At 37.3% G+C, this 21,996-nt stretch overlaps 1 protein-coding gene across 5 annotated transcripts in view; it reads left to right on the top strand.

The window, feature by feature from the left end:
- ARL15 (ARF like GTPase 15) overlaps positions 1-21,996 on the top strand; it is a 157,648-nt gene that overhangs the window by 36,520 nt on the left and 99,132 nt on the right. The gene's annotated exons all lie outside the window — the stretch shown is intronic.

Here is a 21,996-nt window from a genome sequence, read left to right as displayed (position 1 = left end):
AAGGTCTGGAGGAATGTTGTCCATGGGGTTGTGATGGGTCAGACACGACTTCGCAACTAATAACAACACATAAGGGAGTGATGAAACATGAATGACCATGAATAGGACCATCCAATCCAGGAATGGATATAATTGATGAACAGTGTTGAGTTCTACAAAGGCCCTCTGAGCCATGGTTACCACATGCTCTTCAGGCAAGTTTCAACGTCATCCATGACCAAGGATGGAAAATCTTCCCCAAATCGTTCCTGCTAGAGATGAGCTTGAGTCCATTTCCAGATACCAAAGCAGAACTTTGCTCGTTGAGCAAAGCAAAGTCATTAAGTGCCCATTGACTTTGCTTGTCAGAAGTCAGCTGGGAAGATCACAAATGGCAATCACATGACCCTGGGACACTGCAACTGTTGTAAATAGATGGTCGGTTGCCAAGTGCCCAATTTTGAACATATGGCTGTGGGAATTGCTGCAACACTGGTAAGTCACTTTTTTCAATGCTGTTGTAATTTTGAATGGCTGCTAAACAAATGGTTATAAGTCCAGGACTATCTATTACACTTATCACATCTGGCAAAAGGAATAAACATTTTTAGCAAACCACTGTTTCTTGAAATAAGCATGGAAGAGTTTGGTTGGTATATAAAGGATCACCAGGACATCTCTCTAAATTTGACTGGGGGACTGAAATACCTCATGGAAGAAGATTGTGGAGAACCACTTCATAGATATATTCTTGAAATCACCAGTATTCCAATTTAACTCCAGGGAGTCTTTATTTTTATTCCTGTAGGAACAGGTTTGCTTGTATAGAGCTGTCCAAGGTCCTGCAAGTCCCGACTGATTCACTTGTGGAGTTACCAGGAGGTGTCCTTCATATTCCCTGGGCCCTCTTTTAATTAAAAAAAACCAAGTCTATACAGCATTTCAAGAGAGATATTTAGAGTTGAATTAGTGTTCCCATTTTTTCTGTTCATGATTATTTCTGTATAGGTTATTAGAATGTGACCCATGCAGCTAGAGTTGTATCAACTCTTATGTGTTCTTTCACATCTAATGGGGAAGAATATTAAGTAAATGTAAGGACTTTTCTGCTTCTCAAATTAAGATGGTATAAAATGAAGTCACAAAGTCTACTCACTTTCCTTCTATCTCATCTATTTTGCCAATAATTACTGGCTTTTGGGATGGTCAAGCCTTGTTCATGTTCAGTTAAGCAAATATGATTTCTTTTGCTTATATTGAGATAGTTTTCCATTGTTTTATATCATAGGAAAAGATATTGCATGGCCAATGTGGCAGACCAGGTAACTTCTTTATTTAATTAACGAGAACATTTTAATAACATCTACTTAGGCACTTGTATCACCTTCACATGCAACATCTTTTGCCAATAAAAATGGTAAAGTACGGTGAATAACTATGAGAATAGAACATAGGCACCCATATACTATGCAGGGTAACTTGCTTTTTGCTATACTGTCCTGCAGTATATAGACAATAATGTCCCACCACCAGTTTTTAAATAAGATAGAAACCACAGCTCATGTTCTTACTCCTCTTTTATTTAAATTTCCAGGGCACTCTGATAACTTTTGTTTGTACTACTGTGTTTCCCTGAAAATAAGACATGCCCTGCCAATAAACCCAATCGGGCTTTTCAGAGCATGCGCCATAATAAGCCCTCCCCCGAAAATAAGCCTGCCACAACTATTAAAGCACATGCGTAACCGGTCCCTGCCATTACCACTGTACCACCTACCAGTACAGCTTGCAGGGCAAAAAGAGGGCCCGCCACCAAAACAGCGGCAGGCGAAGTAAAGTGCTTCCACCCTCCGTCCTTCCCTCCTGCGCAAAAAGAGCCCACCGCAAAAACAGCGGCAGGCGAAGCAAAGTGCTTCCACCCTCCGACATTCCCTCCTGTGAAAAAGAGCCTGCTGCAGAAAAGCGGCAGGCGAGCAATGCGATCACCCCCTTCTGCCTGTTCCTTCTCTTGCAAAAAAACACCACCCACCCAACCCCAATGGTAAAGGCAGCCTGCCTGGTTCCCTTCCCCGCCGTCCCTTTAGCGAGGGGTGGCAGGTGGGAGGGAGAAGCGAGACATGCATCCTAGCACTACCAGAGGCTGACAGCTCTGCTGTGTTCCTCGCCCTTTCATTCAGTGAAGCCCCTTGTAAAAAAAAACCTCGCAAGTTGAACTCATAAGGTTTTTTTACAAGGGGATTCACTGGACAAAAGGGCAAGGAACGCAATGGACCTGGAAAGGTAAGAGGCGTGCCTGGCTTCTCCCCCCCACCTGCCACCCCTTGCTAAAGGGATGGCGGGGAAGGGAACCAGGCAGGGGGTCTTTACCATTGGGGCGATGTGGGCCAGTGTTGGGCCGTGAGGTGCACCTCTTACCTTTCCAGGTCTGTCGTGTTCCTCGCCATTGTGTCCAGGGAAGCCCCTGGTAACCCCCCCTTCTCACGACTTCAAGAAGTTTGATTGAACTCGTGAGAAGGGTTTTTTAAATCAGCGGCTTCCCTGGACACAATGGCGAGGAACGCGACGGAGCTGGAAAAGTAAAAGGCACACCTCGCTTCTCACCTGCCCCAGAAAATAATAAGCCCTCCCCCTATAATAAGCCTAAGGCCATATTTCATGGAGCAAAAAAAAATAAGACCCTGTCTTATTTTAAGACAAAGACACGGTATTTGTTAAACAATCAAGATAAATTAATTTTGCTACATTATGTCTAAGCTTTCACCAACAAGTGATTGCTGATACCCTGTTTCCCTGAAAATAAGACCTCCCTGGATAATAAGCCCAATCGAGCTTTTGAGCGCATGTGCTAAAATTAGCCCTCCCCTGAAAATAAGCCCTCCCTGAAAATATTGCGACATAGCAGCAGCCATGAGTGACCATGCTCGCTGCCCCCTGCACCTCAAAAATAATAAGACCTCCCCCAAAATAAGGCCAAGTGCTTATTTCAGGGGTCAAAAGAAAACAAGACCCTGTCTTATTTTCGGGGAAACACGGTAGTTCTTATTTTTGGAGGATAGTTTTGTTCATTTTATTGAATGTACTTTTATTGGTCAATGACTGACATAAAGTTTCTGACTGCAATGGCTCTCCAGGGCTTCAGGCTATGGGTTTTCCCATTCCAGCTAGAGGTATGTGGAATTTGACAAAGTATTTGCGTATAAAATATTTTACATTTGAACTGTGGACTACTCCCAAATTTTTCACTGTAAAAAAGATGCAACATATATGCTTTAAGAAAATTTGTATATTTGATATTCAAGTCCATCCTTTTGTGATGCTTTTGCCCAGTCTGAGAAAAACATAAGGACATTATACTGTGAGATCCTTTCCATAAACACATTCATGATGAATGTATTTATGATGACCATGTTCATGATTTATCACTTATATCTTTTATGTACACTGAGATCTTATGCACCGAAGACAAATTCCTTATGTGTCCAATCACACGGGCAATCAAGAATTGTATTCTATTTTATTCTTCTTCTATTTTATTTGAAACCGAAAGGAGTTACCAGAGTCACCTTAAGTGCTGAGATTGATTTTTCATATATCAAGAATTTGTGATTGAGATAGTTCTTTTGGCTATATATAAGCTTATGTAAACTAGGAAACAAAATTAATGTATTTACTTATACCAGTGTCTATGATGCTTGTAAATTAATAATTTAGTGAACTGCTGGAATACTGATTCTAAATTATAACTTTGGACTGTACTGGGTGAAATGAGAAAGTGAGTAAAACCTTTATCTAAAGAGCATCTTGTAAAAAAAGATTTTAAATGTTTAAACAAGAGTTGTTTAGACAATTAATTTAGAGTGATGCATCTTTGCTTACTAATCCGTTGGCAAGAAGTATGACTATTCTGACATGCAAATCACAAATAAAGTTAATTTATTTATCTTATTTAACAACTACCCATCTTCTTCCCAGAGGCAATCCGTTTATCCAACTTTGCTACAGTTTATGAACACTCATTTAGAGAACATAGTATTTCATTAGAAATACTACAAACTTTCCTAACATCTTCTAGAAGTATTAGATTTTAGTTCTTTTACTCATTCCGACAATATTGTGTTTCTTTAAAACTAATGAATGTCTCATAAACTTTTCTAATATATTTTCCAGGAGTATTATATTTTAGTTGCTATAAATTTCAATCAGTATAGCTATTTATTATATTTAGAACTGACATTGGAAAATATATGAAAGAGTCATTAAGAAGGGACTTGGAGAACCTGTAATGCAGTCCAGAAAATGAAGTGTGGGAAAGAAACTCACCATGATATTGTCTGATATAAAATGGGCAGCTTTTCAGTATTCTGCTGTTATAATCTCAAACAATAAAGGGACATTTCTGGAATATCATGATGTCTATTCCTTTACCTGACTTATCTTGCAAGACTGAAAAGAATGGTTGTCTGGACCCAAATTTGTACTGTCCAGCTCAGGCATCCAGAGTGCATATTGACAGATCTCCCGCCCTATCCTCAAATGCACTTCTTTCTGTTGAGTTCAGCTTTGGTACATGAGAATTGAGTATGGAAGAACATAATGCAAGACATAAAAGTGACAGAGATTTCAGATTTGTGACCCTTGAGCAACTCTTTAATTTACATTCCCAACTTTTAATTCATACCCTCAATTTGTATGGCATGGAGTAGATGCTGTTTTAAAGAAGTAGGCTGCTTCTTCTTCTTCTTCTTCTTCTTCTTCTTCTTCTTCTTCTTCTTCTTCTTCTTCTTCTTCTTCTTCTTCTTCTTCTTCTTCTTCTTCTTCTTCTCCTCCTCCTCCTCCTCCTCCTCCTCCTCCTCATTCCAATTGCAATATAAAAATAACATTGTTATTTGGCATAAAAGGCTCAAAGGACCCCTTAGAGTGTTTAAAAATGCATAATATACAATTGAATTATTTTTGGGGTGGTGGTGTTATGGTAATATGAATGACAGGAAGCAACGGCTGCCTGGAATCTCTCCTTTAGTAAGAGGTAATTCTTGTAAAAAATTATGTCAACAAAGTGTACACATGTTCAATTCATTCCCTAAACAGGATGCAGATATAAATAATTCAATACAAACAAGAGTCTGAAGGAATTTTCTCACATATTCTTTGTAAGCTGTTCTTTGTCATTTCCTTGATATCCCGTTTCAATAGCTTCTTGATGTTATGTGATAAAGAGTGCTTAAAATGTACTGATGAACAGAATCTTACAATAAATGTTGGCTGAAATCTGGTTCGCAACTTCTTACAAGTTTTCTTCTGTGAAAGGAGATTCCTTTTTTCTACTTTGTTCTTGTGCTCAAAGAATAAAGAATATACCAAAGGTCCTTTTTTCAAGAGGCAACTGGACTTTCTGTTTATTTCTTTGAAGATGTTTTGCTTCTCATCCAAGAAGCTTCTTTAGCTCTGACTAGATGGTGGAGAACGGAAGGATTTATAAAGAGGCAATTTATGTCAAAATTGAACTGCCCTTTCTCGACATCATCTATCTTCAATCTACAACACAGTCCTTGCAACAATTCCAAGAAGGCTCCACACCAATTTGCATCACTCAGGTGACCCTGTTGACACCTTGATGACACAGACAAACCTCAAGGGGACCTGCTAAAAGAATGCAAATGACAGCTGTCTGCAAAGAATATAAATCCTTCCATTCTCCACCATCTAGTCAGAAAATTGTAATTTCGAGAAAAGCAAAACAACAAAACCACTGTGGTTTTGTGAAGATTTGGAAACTAAAAAAAGATATATGTAGGAAATATGCATTTTATGAATTTCTGTTCCATCTTGATGAGCTTGATGCTTCTTGTTGTAGAAGTGTAGGAAGAGAGCTGTATTAATTTGTGGTGGCCAAAATCAGATAACACCTTTTCTAAGTAACAGATTTTATTTATTAGGCTAGGCATGTATTTATGTATTTTGTGAAAACATGGACAACAGGTTACATTTGACTAGAGGAGAGTACACAAAAGATTATAGATCAGAATGCAGAGAGAATGATACGTAAGCACTTTGAAAGCAATGCAGTGATTTCAGAAACTTGTAATAGATTTTTCAAGAATGAGTCTTGCCAGAGTAATCTTTTTGAACCACTGAGTTCTATAATACATTGTGGAAAAGCAGATTTATCATTTTATAGCCAGGATATGCTGAGAAAGTCTATTTCCAGCTCCCAAAATAGTTCTTTTGGAATCATGTCCTTCCTGCTGAACTAAGGCAGGAAAAAGTTATAGCTGACTGCTCTTTTTCCTCTTCTCCTCTAGAAATTTTGAAAATGGAAGGGGGGTGAATATTATAGCATGGTGACTTCAAGTGTTACATTTATTGAAAGAGAGAGAATAGCACGATAAAGCAGCAATTTTAAAAGGTTATCACATGTTTAAGAAAAATGAATTGTTTCTCATAAATATGCTCAATTTGTTTCTGAATTATACATGAATTATAGAGCATAGCTAAATCTAACAAAAAAATGGGCCTTCTGCTGGAGAATCATCGTTGTTCTGATGTATTCATAAGACTCAAGAAATGGTACATTAAGGACACAAAACCTCTATCATTTAAACTGAGTGAAACAGTGAAATATCACTGAGAGCTCCCAAACAATGATTGGGATAACTGTATGCATTCCAATTTCCATCCTCTGGGCTGTTGTGTATCCCATCCATCCCTTCTGCATTTCTGTGTCATAGAACCTGTTAGGGTTTTTCTTTTAAATGAGAGTCCTGACTGATCGAAAGGCAAAGTTCTAGTGATAGAAATTTGCTGTATGAACTTTTTGTTGTTGTTGCAATAGAACCCCTATCAAATTATTGTGGAAAATTCTATTCTGAAGGCTGAATTTTTTTATTCATTCATTCATTAAATGTATTTGCTGACCACCTCATTTTGAAGCAATATATGAAAAAACTGGAAATGTGAGTGCATGAAATTTATGCTTTATCTTGCTATTCTCTCTGTAACTTCATGAAACAAAGATGTTAGCCAGTGAATCCAGTGATCCTGTATAAAACAAAATACAGAAAAGAACTTTACAAAGAACTAAAAATATCAAACATATTTTACAACTGGTTTAAATCAATCAGATAACCTCATGTGTTTTTATTAGAAATTTGTATTGGTTCAGTGCAACTGTTTATGACTGATCATGTTCAAAAACATATGGTACAATTGTATCATTCCATTCCAGTTCAGTTTTACAATTTGACATCATTTCAATTTTGTTCATCAGCAAAAAATGATACAATATACATATTTAAAACTTTTAAAGCTAGCAAATATATAGCAAGGTATCATGTAACCATGTCCCTTAGCAACAGCAAATCCAGCAGTCCCCACTGCCGTCAGAAGACTTCTTGCTGGCTTCCAATAACTGAACTCACTGGGGAAACCAGCAGGAAGTTTCAAGTCCCAGTGACTTGCAGGCAGGCCAGCAGGCAGGTAAGTGGCTGCTGCCAAGTGAGAGAAGATGCCTGACCTAGCACAGTGGCATGCACAAGAAACTTTGGGCGTAGGACGGCTACAAAAAGCGAACCCTAAAAAACTGGTTGCTAACAACCAGTTGTAATTTGTTAACACCATTTTGATTCTGTCTTCAGGGCATTAAGTATTTAATCTGATTTATGTCATATGCATGTTTTGAGGAGCATTCTCTTTATTTCTTCATGCCATCTCTAAGTCCCATGGCTTTTCCACTTGATAACTCAAATTTGATAAAGACTCTTTGAATATAATTTTTGAAGCAGATGTGTATCAACAAATATTTCTGTCTCCCATTTCATGCTTAATTTGGTAAGTAAAATGTAATGGGCTACTTTCCTGAAATCAAGATACATTCACCTTCTTTTCATGTGGGGAGTGGGGTAGAACTCCTTAGCATCAGAGCACATTAATTACTGTATAAGAAATACTAATGATCTGATGGTCATTTTGAAAAATCCTTTCTTAGCAAGCACCTAGAAGCCAAAAAGAACATATGTGCCAAATTTTAAGTTTGTAGGCTTTATGGTTCTGGAGATTTTGTGATGAGTGGGTGGTATTTGGCTTTTATATAGAGAGATTGGAAGGGCTTGTGAACTTTTTGAAAATGTCTGAATTAAATGCAGATGTAAGTACTAGAAGGAGAGGAGGCATTATCTGCCTGCCTGCCTGCCTGCCTGCCTGCTTACCTACAGTATCTATGTACTTGTCAATTTGCCTATCTACCTATTCTTAGACATTACATATGTAATTATTCTCCAGGATATTCTGAAACCAAATTGCTCCCAGCATCACTGTAATCAAGGCCACCCATAATCTTCTTCTTGCTTCCATGTTTCTCAGAATTATGGACTTCTCAAGGAACCTGGCTTTGATTGTAATAAAAATCTAGTTTCATAGTGAGTATAATGCAAACAAAATAAATAAACAAAACATACAGGAAAGCATTGTTATAGAAGAAAATACTGGTGAAATTGTGGCAGTAAAGCTATTGTTTTTACAACAAAGTGATGCCTGAATTTAATATCCTTCATACTCTTGACGAAATGTTGGATCCAGATTTAGGAAGACTTAAAATAAATTCATTTAAATCAATATGTTATTAATATTTAGCCTCACTGTAAATGAAGTACAGTAGTAAAAGACTTTATATTCAAACCTTACTTCCCAAAAAACTGGAGCACCACTTGAATATCTTTGACAAACTCACTGACAGAGTTCCAAGTAACACCCCCAACTAATCAGTCAGTAGCAAATGCAGCAACAGCTTACATTTTGCAAAGATACCTTTAATATTATTGAACTGCCTATGCAGATGGACTCAATACAAGGATAAAAATGCCAGATCCATCCTAAACATCTGCCTGACTGTCTGACCAATAATAACCAATAGATAATTGAATATTTTCTTAGTGAATTAGGAGCAGGTAAGGTTTGGATATTTGTATATTCTCAGTTGAAGTCTGCCTTTAATAATAATACCTGATTTTGTGAACATCCATACCTTGAGCAGATAAGCTAAAACAGTTAAGCTGCTACTCTCATAATTTCATTTTAATAAAAGCATAGCGTGAGAAAATATCTTTTGGATATTTGAGGATAGCAGGAAAGAAAGCCCAATCTCCCCCCCCCCCCCAAGGAAACCTTGAAATGTTTAAAATATCCGCTGGATCAGAAACATTTTGAACAATAAAACGTTCAGGATGCTAAATTTAGAATGTCTCTTCCACCCACTATGTGACCTTTCTGATCTTTTCTTTGTCACTCTCACGGTGTTGCACTTTAAAAACCCTTGACTTTTTCATCCAGCAAGGTCTCAGCAGTTGAAAATGGTACTATTTTAAGCAAAGGACTATTTAACATAGCTTACAAACAGCAGCTACACAGCACCATCTATTGGACCACTAGAGGGTGCAATTTGTTTTTAATTGAGCAAGTACCATGAGCTGGAAGATCTCTAGGGGGGATATGAGTTAATATAATGCAGGCAGTTCAAAATGCTTTAAAATGTTGTGATCTGTGAAAATACAGACACAAACTGTTTACACATTATTGAGTTTGAATATTTTTCCTTCATTACTCATTAAAATTGTTAAAGGGAACATATGGCAGGTTATAAGGTGAAGGCTATTTTTTCCCTTCTGTTTTTGTGTGTGTACAGAGCAGAAAGCTTATTGCAAAGAAAAATGTGAAATCTCCATGCATCCATAGTAGTTCTAAAGGTTTAGGACTTCTTAACCATAAACAATAGGTATATTGAAGATGTCACTTAGTCTGGTAACAAAACATTTGCAAGCAAACATCCAAACTCAAAGAACACCAAGGATTCTATAGTTACTTTATAGACCAAATGTATAGGTTCAGTCAGTGAACTGCTTATTAATATGTATACAGGGTCCAATCTGGTTCAATCACCAGAACCAGAGGTTAATCTTCTGAGCTTTCAAACTTATGCTAGAGCCCATCCTCAGAGAATTATAGGTTGACATAGTGGGTTATAATGAAGACACGTTGCTAAACATTTTTAGCTCTATTTTTTTTGTTCTCTACTCTTTCCATAGCATGTGTAATTTGAACTCATAATTGTAAGGTGAACTAATGATTGTGAGCTGTCTAGAGTTGCCTCTAGCTGAGTAGGGTAGACATATAAATGTATCTATTTATGTACGTACGTACGTACGTACGTATGTATGTACGTACCGTATTTTTCGGAGTATAAGACGCTTTTTTTCCTCTAAAAAGAGGCTGAAAATCTAGGTGCGTCTTATTCACCAAATACAGCATTTTTTGCCTCCTGAAGCCCTGCCCCTTCACCAAAATAACTGTGCGTAGCCTTATGGAGGCTTTCAGACAACTCCTGGGGGCTGGAGAGGGTAGAAATGAGCAAATAATGGGTTGTTTTCCCCCCCAGCCCCCAGCAACACTCTATAAGCCTCCATAAGGCTATGCATGCAATTTTTTTGACAAAAAGGGCCGTTTTCGTGAAAAATGGGCCATTTTTGCTCCTTTTTGGTCCCACCCACCCACCTAGGAGCACTTTACAAGCCCCCCAAGGCTATTCATGCCTTTTTTTAAAAATTGGGCCCATGTTCACGAAAAACGGGCTGTTTGGGGGAGGTTTTCAGAGTGCAAAAACTCCCCCCCCTTTCGGAAAGCTGTTTAGTTAGAGTGGTTGATGAGAATTACATTGATCAAGTGCTGCCCTAGCAGAAACAAAGTTTTAGGTGCTAGAGGTTGTCAGCTAGTTCCTTCTCCACCACATGGATAAATACATCTGGAAACATCTACCTACTTACCTACCTACCTACTCTGTCTCTCTCCCTACCTACCTACTGTATTTCTCTCTCTCTCACCTTATATCTACCTATATACCTAGCTACCTACCTATTCTCTCTCTATCTCCCCCTACCTATCTACTGTATTTCTCTCTATTTCTCTCTCTATCCCTCTACCTATCTACCTATCTACACACTCTCTCTTCCTACCTACCTACTGTATTTCTCTCTCTATATATATTTCTCTCTCTCTCCCTCTCTCTCTTTATCTACCTACCTACCTAATTACTCTCTCTCTCTCTCCCTCCCTCCCTACCTATTATATTTCTCTCTCTTTCTCTTCCTCTATCCCTCTATCTACCTACCTACTTTTTTTTTTTAAAAAAAATTGCCTCTTCAAAACCTGGGTGCATCTTATACTCTGAAAAATACGGTATGTATACCGTATAATACAATTGATTATCCAATTGTATGAAAGCAGATATCTGACTAATAACTGCTTTAAGAGGAAAGAATGATTTTTTGGCAACTGTGTTATAATGTACAGTAGTTATTCTTTATGGATGATAATTTGGAGACTCTTTGATGACAGGATCTTAGACTTTGCACTAAAACCCAACCCTTACAAGAATCACTGGCTTTATCTCTGAATGTTTTGATTTCTTAACATCCATGGAGAATTAAATAACAAAAAGGTAGCTATTGCATCAGGAAACACAATGCATGTTTCATCATTTTGGCATTATCGTAATTAACTACAGATACTTCTGTAGGCAGGAATTAGCAAATTAGAATGGTGTAAAGCAGCATTTCTCAACCTCAGAAACTTTAAGCTGTGTGGATTCCAGGTCCTTGAATTCTCCAGCCAGCATCCTAATGTTGATAAGGTTGAGAAACACTGAAGCATTATAAATGGAATTGTACTTAAAAGACTATCTGGAAACTTGTTATTGCACAATTTAATTGGCAGTTTTGAATGGGGCAACTATAGTTCATGTTGCATCTATTCTCATTATTGGCTGCTTCTACTAAACCGACACCAGTTTGTTGAAGTACTTTTGAACAATAAGCAGATTGGAATCCAACTCATCCATAAAGCATCTCTTGTCATATGATCCTGCAAGATATGTCAGACTCAGATTATATTTTTTCTTAGCACCAGATCAGGACTTCATGGTGCGCCTGCAGTTTATTTATTTATTTTTAAATGCTCTTTTTGCCTTTTTGTGGTTTTTGTTTGTTTAGTCAATTATTTTTCTATTATATTTATTGCTATAATAATATTTTAATGCTGGTATTATATTAAACTTAAAATTAAGTTATATATTATTATATGTAAAACCTAAAATAATAATATTTTAAGTTAATTTTAATAGCTGTGTTCACAGTGATGTAAATCTCCAAGGAAATTTTTAATTAAGAGCAAGTAAGAAAATACTCTAGTTCAATAAATTAGACGTGGCTTATGTCTATTCAGGTTGCCTGGAAGAAAGCAGCACCTGCTAGATATTGTCCTTCTTCAAGGTTTGTCAGTGAGACTGACCTTTTATCCAGAGACTAAACAAGATTTGAACTCTCCCTAAACAAACAAACTGCTAATAAAGGCTTAGTCTGAAACAGGCATTGAGATGAAAAGACTGCTGGCAAGATGTGCCCCATTTTTTATTTTTTATTTTTTCATATTTCCTTGCTCGGTTAATTTTTTTCCGAGGGTTATTTTAAAAAAAATTGTACCCATTGTTTTAGTATATTTTGGTTGTCTGTGTTATTTATCTGAACTTGCAAGCAGATTCTCACATGACCAATGCTCCCCCCCGCCATTTTTTGCATGCTTTTTTCACCCTCTCCAGGCTCAAAAGGCTTTATAGGAGCCTGGGGGAAAGGCCCTCCGGAGGCTTCAGGAGCTTCCCTGAAGTCTCCAGAGCACAAAAAAACTGGCCCTACGGGAAAACTGGAAGTTCAGGTTTGCTCATAGAGCTGGTTTAAGCCCTCCGGAGCCTTTAGGGGCCTTCCAGAGGCTTCCCTGAAGGCCCCGGAGTCCGAAAAATGACCCTATGAACAAACCGGAAGTCAGTTCCAGTTTGTTCTTAGGGCCAGTTTAAGGCCTCTGGAGCCTTCAGGGACATTCCGGAGGGCCCCTGAAGGCTCTGCATGCACGCTGGCCAGCTGACAGGCAGTGCCTCGCGTGCCCTGACAATGGCTCCGCGTGCCACCTGTGGCACGTGTGCCATAGTTTCGCCATCCCGGACCTATGTTATTGAAAAGATAGTAAAAAAGAGGGAGATTGCCAAAAGAGAAGTATAATTCCCAGATTATTCCAGTCTGTTCTTCAACTGCAAGTTTTATATATTGAGTTGACATTTACTTACCACATTCGATAAAGGATTCAGATATAGTGGAAAGTTTCAGAACTGAGGGATATTGTAGGAATTGATATATTTAAGAAGAAATTAAAGGATTCTTCAATTTAATTAATAATTCAAATAATTAATAAATTAATAATTTAAATAATTAATAAATTAATAATTTAAATAATAGCATTCTTAAATTAGTTTAAAAAATCATGCCATGTTCTTTATCATTCAGCAATACCCAAATATTTGACTTTGTGATACTATATTTTCAGATTTTTTTTTCATAAATATTTTTTTGTGAAAAAGATTTTAGAAGAGAATTGATTACAAACTGCAATGAAGCAGTAATGTGATGTCGCTGCTGAAATGCAAATGTATTTTTAGGTTCTGTGAATAGAAATAGTTTCCAAATCTTGAGTAACAGTTTCACTTTATTCTCATTTATCAGTACTCCTTGGCTACTATGCCCCATTTGTGAATATTGTATTCTAAAAGTGATTCATATTAACTACCAAGATTCAGAGAAGGGCCAGTTTGGTCTGGTGGTTAAGGTACTAGGCTAGAAACCCCATGAGTTCAAATCCTGCCTTAGCCATGAAACCAGCTGGCCAGTCACTCACTCTCTCAGTCCAACCGTCCTCACAGAATTGTTGAGAAAATAGGAGGTGGAAGGAATACTGTGCATGTTCACTGCCTTGAGTTATTTAAAAATAAAATAAAAGTGGGATACAAATAAATACATAAATAAAATAAAATGGATGGTCAAGACAGGGAATCCTACAAAGAGAGAATGGAGAAATTGCCATGTTTAGGCCTGGAGGACAAAATTCAAGAAGTCTATGATCGCATTTTTAAAATTTCCAAAAGAATGTCACACAGAAGGAGGTCAAGATCTGTTCTCTGTCATCCTGAGCACAGGACACAAAATAATGGATTTAAGTTACATAAAGGCAAATTCCAACTGAATGTTAGAAAAACTTCCTAACAGTTTGAACAATTTGACAGTGGAACCAGTGACCCAGAGAGGTCATGGACCTCCGTCAGTGGATGTGTTCAAGTGGAAGCTGGACCACCATCTGCCAGGGATGCTTTAATGTGAATTCCTACACTGAGCAAGGAGCCGAGTTCTGTGGCCTAAATGGCTTCTTCTTACTATGATTCTAAAACAGTTTTTTTTTAGATGTTCAAAATAATGTAGCTCAGTGTTCCAGTAGTGGAAATACTCACCTGGGATGTTATTAAACTTTCTGTCGCTCAATATATTCATGCTGATGCTGGACAACCACTAGTTATAGATTTTCATTTTTTAAATTTACCTTTCCTATCCTTTTGTTTGTTTTAATAGATATTTGAAAGTACCTATGAGGGGGAAAGGTATGATGAATTAAAAGAGGAAATAGTATGGTAGAAAAGAGATTCAAAGTTGTATAAAACTGAATAATAACTTTAGAAGTAGTATTAGAATAGTACTTTCTTATCCTTCTAATATATGTAAGCCATTCAGGGATGCTGAGATGCTCTTTATTAGAATTCTGCACGGAGCAATAGATTGGCTCGTTGGATTGAGTGACTTTTCCAATTCTGCTGTTCTGAATCTGCTGGGACCAATTTACTTTCCATTAGAGTGAAATAAGCTAACTTTTCTAAATCTTCTAGTAAATGCATTTACATGGTGTGGGGGATGTGGAGTCTGATCTTTGTGCAGGATATTGGCTAAAATAAAAAGTGAGTGAAATACCTGCAAATTAGATTACACAAATCTCAGGGCAAGCAAAGTCATCAACTTTTAATTCAATACCTCTTGAGAATACAGACAGAATGCAGGTGCAAGACACATGAAACTCTTCTATGGTGCAATATTCTAAATATATTTTCATTTCTTTAACAGACACAGAATAAACAGGAGGTAGCCAATTAATTTTCCAGAGTGACCACATGGGAAACTGGGACTGTTGTGGAGGGCCGAACCAGTAGGGTTGTGGAGGTCCATAGGCATGCATGCATGCACATATGTAATTTTTTTAAAAGTTACCTTCAAAATAAAATCAGTGCAGTTGTATTGTGTTTGTGGCATATACTTATTTACATTTGATTTTTAATTTTGGATTGACCGTACATAGGGCAGGCAGAGGGCTGAATTGGCCCAGAGATTGTAAAATGCCCACATCCTGGAATAAGGGGAGGGGAAAAGATGAACTGGAATTGGAATGACTAATACTGACATGAAAATGTGATTTATATTTTTCAGAAATTAAGGAAAAATGTTTTTGGCTTTTATTATCTCTCTTCCCCTCTTTTAATTGCAGGATTTTAAAGCTGAGTGTGGAAGACAATCCTTCCAAAAACTCCTCCCACACGTATCAAAGTTCAATTTGTCTTAGGCAATTGTCTTGAAGCTAAAAATCAGGCTGAGGAAAAACATGTGCACCACCTCAAGTAGAGGATAACTAAATGCTATCCCATCAGTTGAGCTAAAGAAATACCATGATGACAAAAAGAATTGCAAATCTTATCATGGCTAACAGTTATTCAACTATGTGTGCGGTGGAAGAAGAATGTATAATAGAGACCTATTTTCTGAATATCAGGTGAAATTCACCTCTTTTTTCTTTTGGATGTTAAAAAAAGTTTTCTGGCTCATTTGTGCATCATTCATTAAAATGGGGAATTAAAATATATTTTTTAAAAGTAGCATGTGAAGCTTCTGTAGTTTTGTTGAAAAGTAGCTTAATCACTTGGTAACATATCACCACATGTAGATCTTAGTTTTCCAGAAGGGATAGAATATGCGCCTAGGTATTAGTATGAGATGCTTGATTTTGGCAATTTTGTATAGTAGGAAGGAAGACTTAATGTGTCAATTTCTCAGCTATCTTTTGTAATTCTTGTTTTGAAGATGAATCCAAGTGAACATGTGTTTCTATTCTCACAGATATTCAGTACAGTGGTGGGTTGCAGGCGGTACACCCTGGTATGGGCATGCCGGAGCCTGAGTACTGGGTACCGTCCCTGAGTACTGGGTACCGTTCCAGTACGGTGCTCTGGAGGGCCCACCCGCCCGCCCGCCTGAGCTCCTTACTTGTTCTTTAAGCCTTTGGCGCTTCCGTGCACAAGCATGGCACGTATGGCAACTGCGCGACACTCCGCCAAACAGCTGGAGCGTCGCGGAGGCTTGCAGAAGCGTCGCAGGCAAGTACGAAGCATGAGAGCGCCACGCGCATCCATGTGAGTGACACTGGGCCCGTTCCAACTGTACCGGGATACAGAACCCACCACTAATGTGTATTGTAATGTGCATCCATTAAGATTACTATTATCTATGAAAGGTGCACTATTTATTTATTTAATTTATATCCTGCCTGTATTATTTTTATAAATATTCAAGGCAGCGGACCTATTTAATATATTTCACATTCAATTCTTTTTTTTATTATGTTTGTTGTGTGTAGTTGAACATGCAATATATAGGGAATAGCTTTAAAGGTCTTGAATAGTTTAACAGTTTTTCACCAATGACACATGACAGCAATATTAAAGAAAAATATATCATCATATTCCATTCTCTTCCTTATATTTACATTGACACATCCTTGAAGTTTTTTTAGTAGCATACAACTAATTTTAGCAGCTTGTTTTTGAGTGATATGAACGACTTGCTCAAAAAAGGTTACAATGCTCTTGAATGATGATTGAAATGTATGTTTCCTTTTAGATTGTCAATGTTTCACCAATTTTGTTATTTGTAGAAATTCTCCCTGATTTAACTTATAGATACTCTTTTAATTCCAAAAAAAGTATCATGGTACTGAACAGTAGATGGCAATATTGTTCTGCTTGGTCAAAGTGGATTTGTACACATTCTCTTTCCCTCCTTCCCTCCCTCCTCCTCTTTTAAGTAGTACTTGATTTCATTCATATTGAAATTCTAGTTGTAGAACTGCCTTAACATTAGTTTTTGAAATATACTGTGATTTATCTGCATTTGAGATTTTGATACTATATATTAAACTTAACAGTATAATAAAGTCCAGATGGTTTTCCTTCTGTAGCTGGTATTTCCCATGGGAAAATCTTTATGCTTTATATCGCTTGGTAACAGTGAATGGTATATTTAAAAGAACAGGCCCATTTACAAACTGAATAGTGAATAGTGTTATGTATTTGTGTGTGTATGAAAATATTGAACAATTTGAACACATTATGTTGCAAACACATCACCACCAAACAGAAGAATCTATTTTTTAATAGTTGACAAACATTTCAGATATTCAATTAATATTTATCGGATTTGCAAGTCAGTGAACTAAAATAGAACAGCAGATACGAGTTACATTTTACTGGACTACTGTATTTGCTTTTCAGCACATAGATAAAATTATACAATGTAAAGTCAGCTGAAGTGAATCAGATGTATGTCATTGTGATATCTTCACATTATATCAGCTGGTTCTGAATTATTCAAGAGTCTACTCTAAAACGGCTCATAACATTTGCTTTTCAAAACTACCATGGGAAAACATGCCTATATATTAATTGAATATAAAGTTCATAATTGTATGTAAAAATTGTGGAACTTGTAACTGAAATTATTTCCTTCATGTTGATAAATGATTAGTCTACTTGGCCTTGAACTATTATTTGAAAATTAATCTGTCACTTGTCTAAATAATAATAATAATAATAATAACAACAACAACAACAACAACAACAACAACCACAAACGGACTAAATACTGGCGCATAATACACCAGACATCACACTGATTGAGAAAAACAAGTTTACAATCATAGACATTGCAATACCAGGTGATAGCAGGGTCGATGAGAAGGAATGTGAAAAAATCACAAAATATCAGGACTTAAAAATCGAAATTCAACAATTATGGCACAAACTAGCAGTGGTAATTCCAGTGGTAATCTGCGCACTGGGTGCTATTCCAAAAGCACTGGAATTACATTTAAAACAGTTAAAAATTGACAAAATCACCATCAGTCAAATGCAAAAAGCTGCACTGCTTGGATCTGCACACATATTACGAAAATACGTTACGACGTCCTAGGCCCCTGGGTGGGGCCCGACTAGTAATCAATGCCAAATCCGGCGAAACAACTGGCCGCTGTGATACAATTTTGTTGTTGCAAATAATAATAATAATAATAATAATTATTATTATTATTTAATAATTTACAAGAATTTTACAAGATGCACCAACAAATTGCAGCTTCCTGCAATAACACCAGCATAACTGCAAAAACCTGCGCTACTTGGAACATCTTATATTTTAAGAAGGTACGTGGTTGATACTTAGGATGCTGGCAGCAAACCATATTAATCATTAGCACCAGTCACTGGTATTTGTAATACATTTTTGAATGTTCAGTTGGCTGAGTTTCAGGTTTAATGAATAAAGATAACAACAACAATAATAATAATAACAGTTCCTAGGTCCTTGGTTAGGATTCGAGCTGTTGAGCTACCAACCAGCCCAAAGGCTGTGAATCTCACCAAAGATTAATCACATAATAATAACAATAACAACAACAACAACAACAACAACAACAACAATGGTAGAATTGGTTTGGCTAGAGACTGAACTTGGAACTGGTTAGTATCAGGAGTACTTAAAAAAGAAACAGAAGGCTTTATTTTGACAGCTCAAGAACAAGCCACAAACTGCATGAAGGCAAAAATTCAACATGTTACCTACCACCAACAGCAACTGTCACCTCTGTAATGAGAAAGATGAGACAGTTGACCACTTGATCAGCGGGTGCAGCAAAATTTCACAAACTGACTACCTATAACGCCATGACCGCATTGCTAAGATCATTCACTGGAAATTGTGCCAAAAGTTTGGATTTGAGTACAGCAAAAACCACTGGGAACATCAAGTTGAGAAGGTTTTAGAGAATGAAAAAGTCAAGATCTTGTGGGACTTCAGAATCCAGACTGACAGGCACTTGGCCCACAACACACCTGACATAACAATAGTTGAAAAGAAAAAAAGTATGGTTCATTGATATTGCAATACCTGGAGATGCACGAATTGAAGATAAACAGCAAGAAAAAATCACAAAGTGCCGGAACTTGCAAATTGAAGTTGAGTGACTGTGGAAAAATAAATCATGTGTTGTCCCGATTGTAATTGGAGCCCTTGGAGCAATACCCAAAGGGCTACCTCGCTATTTGGAAATTTTAAATTTATCAGACTTGAACATTCTGATTTTACAAAAAGCCACCCTACTTGGAACAGCTTATATCCTTCGACGTTACCTTAACAGTTCCTAGGTCCTTGGTTAGGACTCGAGCTGTTGAGTTACCAGCTAGCCCCAAAGGCTGTGAATCTCACCAAAGATTAACCAAACAACAACAACAACAACAACAACAACAACAACAACAACAGCAGAATTGGTTTGGCTAGAGATTGAACTTCTACCTGTAGTCATAGAGATACATTAATCTACAACACAAAGATTGTGGGTTGTAAAATGGAATATAGGTTTGATACTCTTAGTAATCTAAGCCAGAACCCAAGGAGGTGCAAATTACACAGATGAATCCAATTTTACCTAAAAAGCACATATGGCACTTAAGAAATGGAAAGAACTTTGAAAAGCCCCACCTGATCCAATGAGAAAGAAGGGTCAGATATGTCCACAAAAGCCATAAATTATTCTTGATTATATAAAAGGTCATTTCTTGAGCTCATTTTGCTTGTCAGATCCTGATCTGACTATTTAAAAGCAAAACTGTCCATCTGCAACCACAGGGAAATATCAATATTGGCATTTTTACTAGCATTGAAGGAACATCCCCTTTTCCTCCCCAATGTGTACAAGAATCCCAAGTTGTACTTTATACTCTTTTTTTTGCAAGAAAAAGAACAAATTCTATGCAATAGACTGCAAATGTCAAAAATTACCCCTGTAAGCTTACTGCTAATGTGAAACGTTTGAGATAGAAGCTATCTAATGGTGTTTGGGAAAGGTTTTTGGCAGTGATGGGGAGGGTATCTTGTACACACACACACACACACACAGAGAGAGAGAGAGAGAGAGAGAGAGAGAGAGAGAGAGAGAGAGAGAGAGAGAGAGAGAGAGAGAGAGAGAGAGAAATTTTTCAGATTTAAATCCAAGTTCTATTTGGGAGAGGGAACTAAATTTTCTTGGCAGCCAGACTGCTCTTTACATTTGTAATACTTAACGTGATTCAATGGGGGGCCCTTAATGCTTTGATCTAATGCCACAGTACACTTTTTAATGAGGGAGATTTGGAATATTGTTATAATGCAGAACAGGCTAATAGCTTATTGTAATAAACTGAAGCATTATACCTAGGAGACCCTTCTGTTCTTTTGGGGTTGTCTGTTTGAAACAGGTAATTACCAAGGCCTCGGATCAGTTTTGAAAAGGCGGCACCCTGATGGATGTGCAGACTGAAGTGTGACATGAGCCTTTTCCAATACAATAGGTGGCCTAACATTCCTCTGGAGGGCCAAGCTCATTAAATAGTCTGTGCTTTTCTCCACAGCCCCCTCATCCTCTTCATGCCCTTTGCTGGAGTCGAGCAAAGTTGGAGGTTTCTCCACTGAGGACTTAGCAAAATTGCTTAGAGTTCTCAGATTGAATTTTTTATGTGTATGACTTCATGATGGCATTAGCATGCGCTTTGATCCATGTGTGAATGGCTCTGGGTCGGCTCTTATTGCCAGATCCAGATGGTGTTAGGGGAACAAACAGTTGTGTTTTAGGATTTCTCAATAGACTGTCTAGACTGGCTTTGTAGCAGACAGATACAGCCACCCATCAAATTAGCGTTTGTCAGATTTATGGTAATGGTTCAGCAAAGCCTTCCTATCAGTGACATTAAGATTTACGCTGCCAAGTTATTTTGTTTTCTACAAGATATAGGGAGCCTAATTTATTTACAAAGCTCCCAGTCCTTCTCAATCTCAGATTCAATAGAAACAATTTTCAAATAGATGGTTCAGGTTTGAGAGATGATTAAAAATACGTGACTCGCTGCATGATGGATTGCGGAAACCTTTTATTTCCTCTTTCAGATTATAAGACGTTAGGTGTATTCTTCTGGTGAGTGTGCTCCATATGCTGCTTTTAGAAAGAAAAACATGTATGTGGATTACTGTGGCTAGAGTTTGAACTTTCATGTTACACTAAAGTAACATGAGCTGCTCCCTGCACACAGTGGGAATAACCTTTTGACAGGCACTATGTCCATTCTCAGTGAAAATGTTTTTCCAAGTCTGGCCAAAGTGCCTTTGATCATACTACCTCAAATGGAAGGGTCAGAGCTTCTATGCAAGGAAAGAACGATTAGCTGTTGACCAGAGCAAAAGATAAATGGGAGGGTTGGGAGCTTTTGGTTTGTGAGGGCATTTTAAAAAAATCAACATTTGTTGGACTTTCATTCTGTTCTGCTAGAAAATTAATAGTGTCTAATTATATTGCTATAGTGCTTGGATTGGGACCTGAAAATATGTTCCCTTGAGACTGAAGATCTGTTGATTTGTCTTTTATATGTGTATAAGTATTTTTAATGTTTTTATGTATGCGCATGCACAGGTATAGTAGCATATGGTATTGTATTGCTTATGAGAGCTACAGCTTCAGTAATGTATTCTAAGTAATGGATTTATTTTTACTTGTTTCTCAAGTTTCAATGGAAAGAAATATTTTGGATTTGAGACTGAGAAAAAAGCAGAGCCACACTCCTTATTTTTCAATGTAATACATCTGAATATTCACATGTATTGCTAATTCATATGTTGCTGCAAACACACACATACTAGCATAAACTGCTGTTGATGGCTGATGATACTGTAGAACTATTGTACATTCATTCATTCATTCATT

The sequence above is a fragment of the Thamnophis sirtalis genome, unplaced genomic scaffold (assembly GCF_051295495.1).
Source record: "Thamnophis sirtalis isolate CommonGarterSnake01/CBP01778 unplaced genomic scaffold, rThaSir2_p1.2 scaffold_5, whole genome shotgun sequence".
Classification (NCBI taxonomy): domain Eukaryota; kingdom Metazoa; phylum Chordata; class Lepidosauria; order Squamata; family Natricidae; genus Thamnophis; species Thamnophis sirtalis.
This window is presented reverse-complemented; position numbering and strand designations above follow the sequence as displayed.